Source organism: Mercurialis annua, linkage group LG4, assembly GCF_937616625.2.
Source record: "Mercurialis annua linkage group LG4, ddMerAnnu1.2, whole genome shotgun sequence".
Classification (NCBI taxonomy): Eukaryota; Viridiplantae; Streptophyta; class Magnoliopsida; order Malpighiales; family Euphorbiaceae; genus Mercurialis; species Mercurialis annua.
The window spans coordinates 21,731,600-21,743,276 of NC_065573.1; the positions used below are offsets into that span (position 1 = coordinate 21,731,600).

An 11,677-nucleotide genomic window follows, 5' to 3' on the forward strand; every position below is an offset into this window, starting at 1 on the left:
GAGGCAACTTTACCCTGGTACGATTAAAGTAGTGCTCGCCTTTTCGGAGGCATGTAGGCTCCGGGGCTGTGCCCCTTCTCTCAAAGTGTTATATCATTTTGTAGACTTTAGGAAGTGTGATGGTTGCTTCGTTTTCGCCCTTGGCAGAGAAGGGCGATCTCGTATTTATCTTCCTTGCCTAACCAGTCGCTGGCGAAGGCGTTTCTTTATTGTTTACCATAAATTTGCTTTTCTTCATTTTCGGATGGTTTTTCTTCTCATCAAGTTCGGAGCTGTCCTTCTCCTTTAAGTTTATCCGAGTCAAAACTTGCTTTCGACATATCTTCTTGTAGTATTGAATCGCGTCCCATTGTAGATGTCTTGGTCAATAGTCGTCTTCGGCGTCGATGGTTTCCTTTGGAGGATCCTCCTCGAGGCTTGGCGGATCTTTGCTACTCTTTTGTTCAAGGTATATTAATTTGCTTAAGTTCTTTTGTAATAACCTAAATTTTTGAGTTATTACGTGTAGTGCCACGAGGCATAATCGTAAAGATTAAGAACGAGAATATCGGATTAGGATTGGATAATAAGGACTTAGACTGAAGCGGGTCTATTGGAATTATCGTAGAATAATAATTTAAATGGAAAATTATTATGCGATAAATTGGATTTAATCGAGACAAAAAGGGAATAAAAATAAAATAAGTTGGAAAGCCAGAGTTAATAATATTCACGTCAAGGTCCATGAAATATTATTAATAAATGATCGTCAAGTTTTGTAAGTTACGAAATCGTTTTAGAAGAAAGTTTGACGATTAATTAAGAATAAGGACTAAAGTGTAAATTAACCACTTTAAGGACTAAAGTGGACTTTTAACCACAAACTTCCGGAGAAAGTTGCGTTTTACTCTATTTTCTTAAGATAAGAAAATAATATCGATAAAGTGGTTATCGATAGTCATTAATATAAAAATTGGACGAAAAAGTGAGAAAAAGTGTAAGTTAGCTCAAAATGGAAATTTGAGCGTTTTTGGCCAAAATTGCCAAAATAAATTATTGGAAATTAAAGATATAAGATATGGAAGTAAAATTATTTATTTGGAAATAAATAATACGGAATTTATCGAGAATCGAATAATTAAGCAATTAGTGGACTAAATCGGACGAAAGAAAAGTTAGAAAGTTAAGCGAAAGGAGGTGGAAACTTTAAGGATTAAAAGAGGTACTTTGTCCACTTAATATCATCATTCACAAATGAATATTCATTCATTAAACACAAAAATTGCAGCAAACAAGAAGTGAATCCCGTAACTCCTCTTCCTCAAATTCTCCAAATTTTCAATCTTCCATAACTTCTTCATTTCTCAACGAAATTGAGCGATTTTTGCGGCCACGGAACGAGCGGAGAATTCTCTACACATCTATCCCAGTAAATCAAGGTGAGTTATGAGCTTGATTAAAGGACTTTGATGACGATTTGGGAGCTTGAACCATTCGGCATAGTTCATCAACCAAGGTGAGATTCAAATTCTGGAATTGATGAGTTTTTAATGATAAAGTTGAATGATGAAACAGTTTAGGGTTCGGCAATTGTAAGAAAAATGGTGATGTTTGATGTTTGATGATTATAGTTATGGAATAGTTTTGATATGCTTAAATAGTTGGTGAATTTTGATATGAATAAGAGGTTAGGGTTCGTCCGATGTGTTAGGAGAATGTCGTGAACTATAATGATGATAATAAGCATGAATTAAGGATTGTATAGTTGAATACAATTTGATTGTTGAATAATATTGATTGAATGATGTTTAATGGGAATTGATTATTGTATTCGGCCAAGGAAGCGTAATTCATGTTCAAAGGAATTTGATTATGTTTAGTTGTTGATTTGCATTGGTGTTGATGTATAGAGGCTGGATTGTGTTAAAGTTAGAGTTTGGTATCGATAGGTTAACTTTGACACGTAATAATTACGATATGAATCGACGTAAATTAGTTGAGGATTTATAAAATGTTGAGCTGCAGAACAGCCATATTGCGAGAGCAATATCTCGAGTTGTATAACTCCAATTTAAGTTCCGTTTGTTGGTACGGAAACTTTGAGATGTTAACTACAATTGTCTAGCTTTAAGTTTTCTCTAATTCTGCCTCTAAGATGATCAAATTGAGCAGAACATTTTATTTCTCAGAGCAGGTCTACAGTTTTAGGACAGCCCTACGTAAAAATCTTTTGGGCTAGATTCCGACACTTTCGGGTGCGTTTCATGGTCCGAGACCTAAACGAAAGTTGAAGGCGACATTCTAAACTTTAAGAATGTCAATTTTGTTTTGGGGTCGGACTATTTTTAGATAAGAGTTTTGTTAGCTGAAGTAGACTAGAAAATTAGCTTTTTGATAAATTAATTATACTTAGAAATTTTATTAATTCATAGCGTTATCGAAATTGCGTAGACTCGAAGAAGCGACTATCGATAAGGCTCAAGGCGAATGGATCGAGATATCGTCGTGCTCATTTAAAGAATTTGGATAGCAAGTGGTGAGTACACTTTAAATTACTCGCTAATATTCGTAAAGCTACGTATTTTAATACGAAAGCTATATGAATATTTTTATGTTTAAATGTATGTTCTTAAAATGCATATATATGTATGTTTTGAAAATGATGTTTTATCGTATTGTGCTATTTTGATAATAATACAAGTAAATGAAAAGAGTACATATATCTAAACACAGGGGATGGGTAAGATAATATAATGTGAACCGAACCAAATATAAATAAAAAGAATATAGTACATTCATATATGTACTATTATGCAAATATTTATAAAGAAACTTAGTACGTTCATATACGTACTATTAATCATAATAAATATACATATGTGCGTGTGTTATTAATGTATGTTGTAGAGTGTTTTGTGCATGTCATGGTCCATAAAGGATCAATACAACAGAACGAAAAATACAAAATCAACTGGAAACGTAAAATGAGAATTGTACTATGGTACAACCAATAATAAGAACTAAGATACGAGGTCGAACTCGGTAGAATTATCCCGGGACCCGTATCTCATCCATTCTCGATAATAGTCCTCGGGACTCATACGAAATAAAAAGTAAATATACATCGAGAAATTGTACGAAACAAGATCGTGAAGTAATACGGAACAAACACTCCTATTAAATGACAATAGGAATTATATGAATCGACAGTTAAGTTCAAAAGACCTGCAGGGTGCAGAGTCCGAATGCAGACACGAAGGTAACTCGGTTGAATTATCTCGGGACCCGTGTCTAAGGAGTAACTCGGTTGAATTATCTCGGGACTCCTATCGATCGTTTGGGATTGAGAAATGGTACAAGTAACTCGGTTGAATTATCTCGGGACTGTACCATATGGTTATCGGTAACTCGGTTGAACTATCTCGGGACCCAGCCATAAGGATCAAGTCACAAGAGACTTGCCAATGATTTAATTCGACTTAGAATCATGATGATATAAACTAAGATTTAAGATTCTGTCGAAAATTAATGCAACAAAACGAGAAAGAAAAATATCAACACCATAATAAGAAATCAAAGATGCCAAATACGTATAAACTATAAGTTTATGAAATAAATAAAAAGTTATGAAGGAAAGTAGAGAGGGTATGAAATATGATTTCAAAGGAGTATTTTCTATATATAAAATGGGTTTTCAATGGTTTTAACCCTTTATGTGATATTGCGTGTAATTTGGTGAACTCACTCAGTTTTATACTGACCCCGTTGCTCCTCCCATTTTTCAGGAATAGTATGATATGATTTGGAGAGTCAAGCTTCCGAAGTTTTAATTCTCGGAAGTCATTTGTATAAGAAGAAAAAGAAGGTTTTCATTCTAGCAGTCCGCAGTAGTCTAGATATTTTAACTAGAATTTTGTATAACGCGTTTTTAACTCTGATATTATTTGTAAATGGGGTCACATGTATTTTAATATATGAAATATGTTTTGATTTGCGAAAAAATTTACACAGGTTTTTAGGCTTGCTACGGGATTTGGAGCTACCACTCCCATTCCCTAGCGCCGGTCGCGGCTCATAAATTTGGGTCGTGACAAAGGTGGTATCAGAGCAATGGTTTAGAATTCCTAGGCCATTGTTCTTTTATGATTGAAGTATAGGAAAGAGTCAGTTACTTCTTAGTAACTACTGCGGACTATAGGGATTTCCAGTCATGTCTTTTGAACGTTATCATATTTTTCATCGATTTTTCAAACGTTTTACAAAGACATCCCCTCTTATATGTGCTATTAGGAGTCGAGTTAGGAGTGTGCATGAGCACAACTTATGTTTTATGTTTACTCGAGTGAGCAATACGCTTTCGAGTATCTATAGTCTGCGAAGAGTTATATACTCTCGAGACTCATATGATGTATGAATATCGTTACAGAGAATGGTATATAAAGGATGAGATATTTATTGTTTTGCAGTGCGATCACTCAGAAGAGTGATATGCTCACAGGTATGAACACCTGTGATAACATATACGATATGTGAAATGTGTGTTTGTGATTGGTTGTTATTTATAGAACTTGCGGTTATTGATTAGATGCTACTTAATTTTGCTAAGTCTATAGCGAGCGGAATGCTCGTGAGACTTAAAATACGCGAATTAGCCGAAGAAAATCTAGGTGACACTGATTTTCTTGGGATTTGATCAACATACGTTGTTTATAGGTATGCGTAGAGTATGAATAGAACATGTTATGACTAGATGTTCTTGATGTTTGCTAACTCTAGGTTTAGCAGAATGATCGCAAGACTTAGGATACGATGCGTAGCCAAAGAAAATCTAGGTGACACAGATTTTCTTTGAACTCGATCAACATAGATGCTCTTAGCCATGATAGTAATACGCGTAGAACATATACAAAACAATGATTTGCTAAGTCTATAATGCATAAAAACACTTCTAAGACTTGCAATATGAGACGTAATCATAGAAGGCCTAAAGGAAGGAGACTTTCCTTAGGTCTAATTTAAGTGGATAATGGTTAGTTGTGATGACTAGTATGTAGTATATTTTAAGGAATTCATCGAGATTCCTTTATATATCCGTCATACTATGAACAAAGAGTTATTCGAACATGTGCCATTGCACAGTAAGTGCATAAGGCCCCGAGATGAAGCCAGAAGTAACGAAAGAAAATGTAAACCAGTCCATTTGGCCTGTAGAGGCCAGGGATAAGACGAAGCTTAGAGGAACCTAGTATTGACAAAGTGAGAATGTACAGGCACCAGGAGTGCCGTAACAACCTAGCGATGATAGTAATCAGTTAACAATAGGAGTAACTGATATGCAGAGCTGTATGCTAATAATAAGATAGTGATACAAGGACAATATCAATATGAAGAGGAAATATGCAAGGTAGAGATCTGATATTGGCATAAATGAAGTTAAGATTAAAGGAGTTTGGTGGATTGAACGATGCGTTAGATTTTCTAGATGGAGCGGAGCTAATTGCTCGTAATCTTCAAGTGGACAAAGGATAAACGGTAAAATCAATAGAGGTATCGATGAAAGGTTCAACCAAAGATTGGTTTCGACAAGTAATTGAACCGATAAAGGGTCAAACAGTATGGATGGAGTTAGTGACCCGATTTAGGTAATTCTTTTTACTGTTTGCTTTAATTAAGGACAAGCAAGAAAAGTAAATATTGTTAACTCGAGGAGACAAACCAGTCCAAAGATAGGTTATCGAGTTTAATCGATTAAGTGGATTCGCTCACGACTTAATGATAGATTAAGTGTGAGTCTATACAAGAATCATGGAATGATTAGAACCACAATCTATGGAAAGATGGACCTAGAACGATAGAGAGAAGTTATTCAGCTTGTCAACAGTGTTAGACAATTGGAAAATGCACTGGTCCATTCTGAAGAAGGTCAAATAAGAAGTAAATATATGAAGTATGAATATCACATGTTTGGATAAATGAGTAAGATGTTAATGATAAGCATGACCCAAGAGTTAATGTTATAGTTAATAGTAACCTAAAGGACGAATTTCCCTTGTTGCGAATAGTAAGGATACAGTGAGAAGGGAAGCAAAATCCTAAAGGAAATTGATGCAAATAAGTTATAAGGTGCCAATATGGTGGCAAGGAGGATTCGAACACGATAGTGATCAGGAGGATCGGGATATCGTAAAGATTGTAAAGGACGTTAACAAATTCCATAGGAATTGGCAAAGCTCCCCGCAAGGATAAGGAGATAGACTCGAATAAATAGAAGATAGTGGGTTAACATACCCGAAAGTCGATAAGCGAGATAAGTAACAGGAATGGAAGTAATGAAACTGTTAAATGCAGCATATGGTAAGAAAGGTTGAATGAATCGAGAAACTCATTGGGAATGAGTAAACGAAGTGTATCACATAGACCATAAGATACAATGAAAGTTAATACGAGGAATATAATAGGAGATGATAAAAAAAAAATGATAAAAGTGAAAAGACCAAAAGGCGATGCAACTAGACTCATAAGAACGATAGACAAGGGAAGGCAGCCAAGAGGGCTAGCATTATCAGTCCATCTTCGGAACAAAGAAGTTCCAACCTTGCAAATCCCATGTGCCCGCAATGCGGCAGAAGTCACTTGGGTAAAGGTCAAACTATGATAGATATATGCAGTCGGTGTGGACAACAAGGTCATTATGGTAAGGAATACTCACATTCCGTGTAGTGGAATACCACGGATGACACGAATCAAGTGTCTCCTGAATGACATAGTTCTCGTGATAGTTTCTGGTTAGATACAACCAGATAGACTACGTAGTCGAAGCGAACATCGTGAAGTCCGAACGCTAGAAGCTCAATAGCAACCAGACCTTTTGAGCTAGTCTAGTGTAAACACGAACGCTTAGGGTGTACTCTTCGAACGACGTCGGAAGCAGACGAATAGAACTACATCTTTTCATATGCAAAAGATGTATATAAATTGCGAACGATAGAACGATAATCGATAGATAGTGCAGAGTCTTATGTCGATAGAAACTTACGTAAAACCCATTTTGTGAAAAGAAAAGCATTTGATCGAAATGAAATGTTTTGAAAAGACATAATTGTGCCCGGACACAAATCATAAAAGCATCGCATTGACACGAATAGAATTGCATCACTACATCCATATTGCATTCATTATTAGAACATGCATCATATACATTGTGTATGTCTGTAAAAAAAAAGGAGTGTCATTGCAACTCTTGTGATGAGAGAAGTCATCACACCGGTGCACAATTATGACATGATTTGAGAAATGAAAAGTATCGTGATTTTAAACGGATGAGTTTTCAAACGTAAGTAAGCTCAGACAGGGACTCTGTATATAGAGGCATAGGACAAGACTGATCATCTTGTTAGGCCTATATAAGAACGTTCGTATGTAGAACGGCGAATAGTATAACGCGATGTGAAATGTATCGTAATTTGAATTGTAAATCTTTAAAGCAGTCTCGTATGTTGAATACGAAGACGTCGACGCTACTTTACACGTTTGTAAAGTAATAGCGACCGCACTTAAAGTAAGAGCGAGAGTACCTCGAGAATGGGGGAATCGAACATAGAAGTTAGTTACAAAAGAGACGTGAATCCACGTGCAAGAAGATATTATTGTAGTCGATCGAAGAAGAAGGGACTGATTCATAATGATTATGAATCAAGCAGTAATAAGATGGTTAGGATTGTTAGCATAAGAATTTACTCGATAAGTATATCGAGATACTTTCATCTAGGAATAGTAATAGATTAAAGACCGTATGAACCTAACTGTAAAGTCAACAGTTAGTGAATGATTAATCAGAGTATCGCAGCGGAAGTGTGGAAGGAAAGAATGATAAGGTATGATTAAGGATTAGTCAAGTGATATTAGAAGATTATGAAAATTCGAGGACGAATTTTTGTAAGGGGGGAAGATTGTAATAACCTAAATTTTTGAGTTATTACGTGTAGTGCCACGAGGCATAATCGTAAAGATTAAGAACGAGAATATCGGATTAGGATTGGATAATAAGGACTTAGACTGAAGCGGGTCTATTGGAATTATCGTAGAATAATAATTTAAATGGAAAATTATTATGCGATAAATTGGATTTAATCGAGACAAAAAGGGAATAAAAATAAAATAAGTTGGAAAGCCAGAGTTAATAATATTCACGTCAAGGTCCATGAAATATTATTAATAAATGATCGTCAAGTTTTGTAAGTTACGAAATCGTTTTAGAAGAAAGTTTGACGATTAATTAAGAATAAGGACTAAAGTGTAAATTAACCACTTTAAGGACTAAAGTGGACTTTTAACCACAAACTTCCGGAGAAAGTTGCGTTTTACTCTATTTTCTTAAGATAAGAAAATAATATCGATAAAGTGGTTATCGATAGTCATTAATATAAAAATTGGACGAAAAAGTGAGAAAAAGTGTAAGTTAGCTCAAAATGGAAATTTGAGCGTTTTTGGCCAAAATTGCCAAAATAAATTATTGGAAATTAAAGATATAAGATATGGAAGTAAAATTATTTATTTGGAAATAAATAATACGGAATTTATCGAGAATCGAATAATTAAGCAATTAGTGGACTAAATCGGACGAAAGAAAAGTTAGAAAGTTAAGCGAAAAGAGGTGGAAACTTTAAGGATTAAAAGAGGTACTTTGTCCACTTAATATCATCATTCACAAATGAATATTCATTCATTAAACACAAAAATTGCAGCAAACAAGAAGTGAATCCCGTAACTCCTCTTCCTCAAATTCTCCAAATTTTCAATCTTCCATAACTTCTTCATTTCTCAACGAAATTGAGCGATTTTTGCGGCCACGGAACGAGCGGAGAATTCTCTACACATCTATCCCAGTAAATCAAGGTGAGTTATGAGCTTGATTAAAGGACTTTGATGACGATTTGGGAGCTTGAACCATTCGGCATAGTTCATCAACCAAGGTGAGATTCAAATTCTGGAATTGATGAGTTTTTAATGATAAAGTTGAATGATGAAACAGTTTAGGGTTCGGCAATTGTAAGAAAAATGGTGATGTTTGATGTTTGATGATTATAGTTATGGAATAGTTTTGATATGCTTAAATAGTTGGTGAATTTTGATATGAATAAGAGGTTAGGGTTCGTCCGATGTGTTAGGAGAATGTCGTGAACTATAATGATGATAATAAGCATGAATTAAGGATTGTATAGTTGAATACAATTTGATTGTTGAATAATATTGATTGAATGATGTTTAATGGGAATTGATTATTGTATTCGGCCAAGGAAGCGTAATTCATGTTCAAAGGAATTTGATTATGTTTAGTTGTTGATTTGCATTGGTGTTGATGTATAGAGGCTGGATTGTGTTAAAGTTAGAGTTTGGTATCGATAGGTTAACTTTGACACGTAATAATTACGATATGAATCGACGTAAATTAGTTGAGGATTTATAAAATGTTGAGCTGCAGAACAGCCATATTGCGAGAGCAATATCTCGAGTTGTATAACTCCAATTTAAGTTCCGTTTGTTGGTACGGAAACTTTGAGATGTTAACTACAATTGTCTAGCTTTAAGTTTTCTCTAATTCTGCCTCTAAGATGATCAAATTGAGCAGAACATTTTATTTCTCAGAGCAGGTCTACAGTTTTAGGACAGCCCTACGTAAAAATCTTTTGGGCTAGATTCCGACACTTTCGGGTGCGTTTCATGGTCCGAGACCTAAACGAAAGTTGAAGGCGACATTCTAAACTTTAAGAATGTCAATTTTGTTTTGGGGTCGGACTATTTTTAGATAAGAGTTTTGTTAGCTGAAGTAGACTAGAAAATTAGCTTTTTGATAAATTAATTATACTTAGAAATTTTATTAATTCATAGCGTTATCGAAATTGCGTAGACTCGAAGAAGCGACTATCGATAAGGCTCGAGGCGAATGGATCGAGATATCGTCGTGCTCATTTAAAGAATTTGGATAGCAAGTGGTGAGTACACTTTAAATTACTCGCTAATATTCGTAAAGCTACGTATTTTAATACGAAAGCTATATGAATATTTTTATGTTTAAATGTATGTTCTTAAAATGCATATATATGTATGTTTTGAAAATGATGTTTTATCGTATTGTGCTATTTTGATAATAATACAAGTAAATGAAAAGAGTATATATATCTAAACACAGGGGATGGGTAAGATAATATAATGTGAACCGAACCAAATATAAATAAAAAGAATATAGTACATTCATATATGTACTATTATGCAAATATTTATAAAGAAACTTAGTACGTTCATATACGTACTATTAATCATAATAAATATACATATGTGCGTGTGTTATTAATGTATGTTGTAGAGTGTTTTGTGCATGTCATGGTCCATAAAGGATCAATACAACAGAACGAAAAATACAAAATCAACTGGAAACGTAAAATGAGAATTGTACTATGGTACAACCAATAATAAGAACTAAGATACGAGGTCGAACTCGGTAGAATTATCCCGGGACCCGTATCTCATCCATTCTCGATAATAGTCCTCGGGACTCATACGAAATAAAAAGTAAATATACATCGAGAAATTGTACGAAACAAGATCGTGAAGTAATACGGAACAAACACTCCTATTAAATGATAATAGGAATTATATGAATCGACAGTTAAGTTCAAAAGACCTGCAGGGTGCAGAGTCCGAATGCAGACACGAAGGTAACTCGGTTGAATTATCTCGGGACCCGTGTCTAAGGAGTAACTCGGTTGAATTATCTCGGGACTCCTATCGATCGTTTGGGATTGAGAAATGGTACAAGTAACTCGGTTGAATTATCTCGGGACTGTACCATATGGTTATGGGTAACTCGGTTGAACTATCTCGGGACCCAGCCATAAGGATCAAGTCACAAGAGACTTGCCAATGATTTAATTCGACTTAGAATCATGATGATATAAACTAAGATTTAAGATTCTGTCGAAAATTAATGCAACAAAACGAGAAAGAAAAATATCAACACCATAATAAGAAATCAAAGATGCCAAATACGTATAAACTATAAGTTTATGAAATAAATAAAAAGTTATGAAGGAAAGTAGAGAGGGTATGAAATATGATTTCAAAGGAGTATTTTCTATATATAAAATGGGTTTTCAATGGTTTTAACCCTTTATGTGATATTGCGTGTAATTTGGTGAACTCACTCAGTTTTATACTGACCCCGTTGCTCCTCCCATTTTTCAGGAATAGTATGATATGATTTGGAGAGTCAAGCTTCCGAAGTTTTAATTCTCGGAAGTCATTTGTATAAGAAGAAAAAGAAGGTTTTCATTCTAGCAGTCCGCAGTAGTCTAGATATTTTAACTAGAATTTTGTATAACGCGTTTTTAACTCTGATATTATTTGTAAATGGGGTCACATGTATTTTAATATATGAAATATGTTTTGATTTGCGAAAAAATTTACACAGGTTTTTAGGCTTGCTACGGGATTTGGAGCTACCACTCCCATTCCCTAGCGCCGGTCGCGGCTCATAAATTTGGGTCGTGACATCTTTTTAATGTTTCTTTTGTAGGATGTCTTCTTCTTCTGACGATTTCCTTTCCGGATTTCAAGTAGATTTGGACGTTCCGATGGGTGGTCCTGATGTTCCTATTGCCAACATTATTCCTGGCGACATTGACGTGGATGGGGCTCCTGT

At 34.9% G+C, this 11,677-nt stretch overlaps 2 long non-coding RNA genes across 2 annotated transcripts; both read left to right on the top strand.

The window, feature by feature from the left end:
* The first annotated feature begins 1,260 nt into the window (after nt 1–1,260).
* LOC130015441 (uncharacterized) lies at nt 1,261–3,969 on the top strand. Its single transcript, XR_008790610.1, has 3 exons — nt 1,261–1,495; nt 2,431–2,515; nt 3,765–3,969. It is a non-coding gene; the product is annotated as an uncharacterized LOC130015441 (long non-coding RNA).
* Nucleotides 3,970–8,716: 4,747 nt separating this feature from the next.
* On the top strand, nt 8,717–11,425 carry LOC130015443 (uncharacterized). The gene is made up of 3 exons (XR_008790612.1): nt 8,717–8,951; nt 9,887–9,971; nt 11,221–11,425. It is a non-coding gene; the product is annotated as an uncharacterized LOC130015443 (long non-coding RNA).
* The last annotated feature ends 252 nt before the right edge of the window (nt 11,426–11,677 follow it).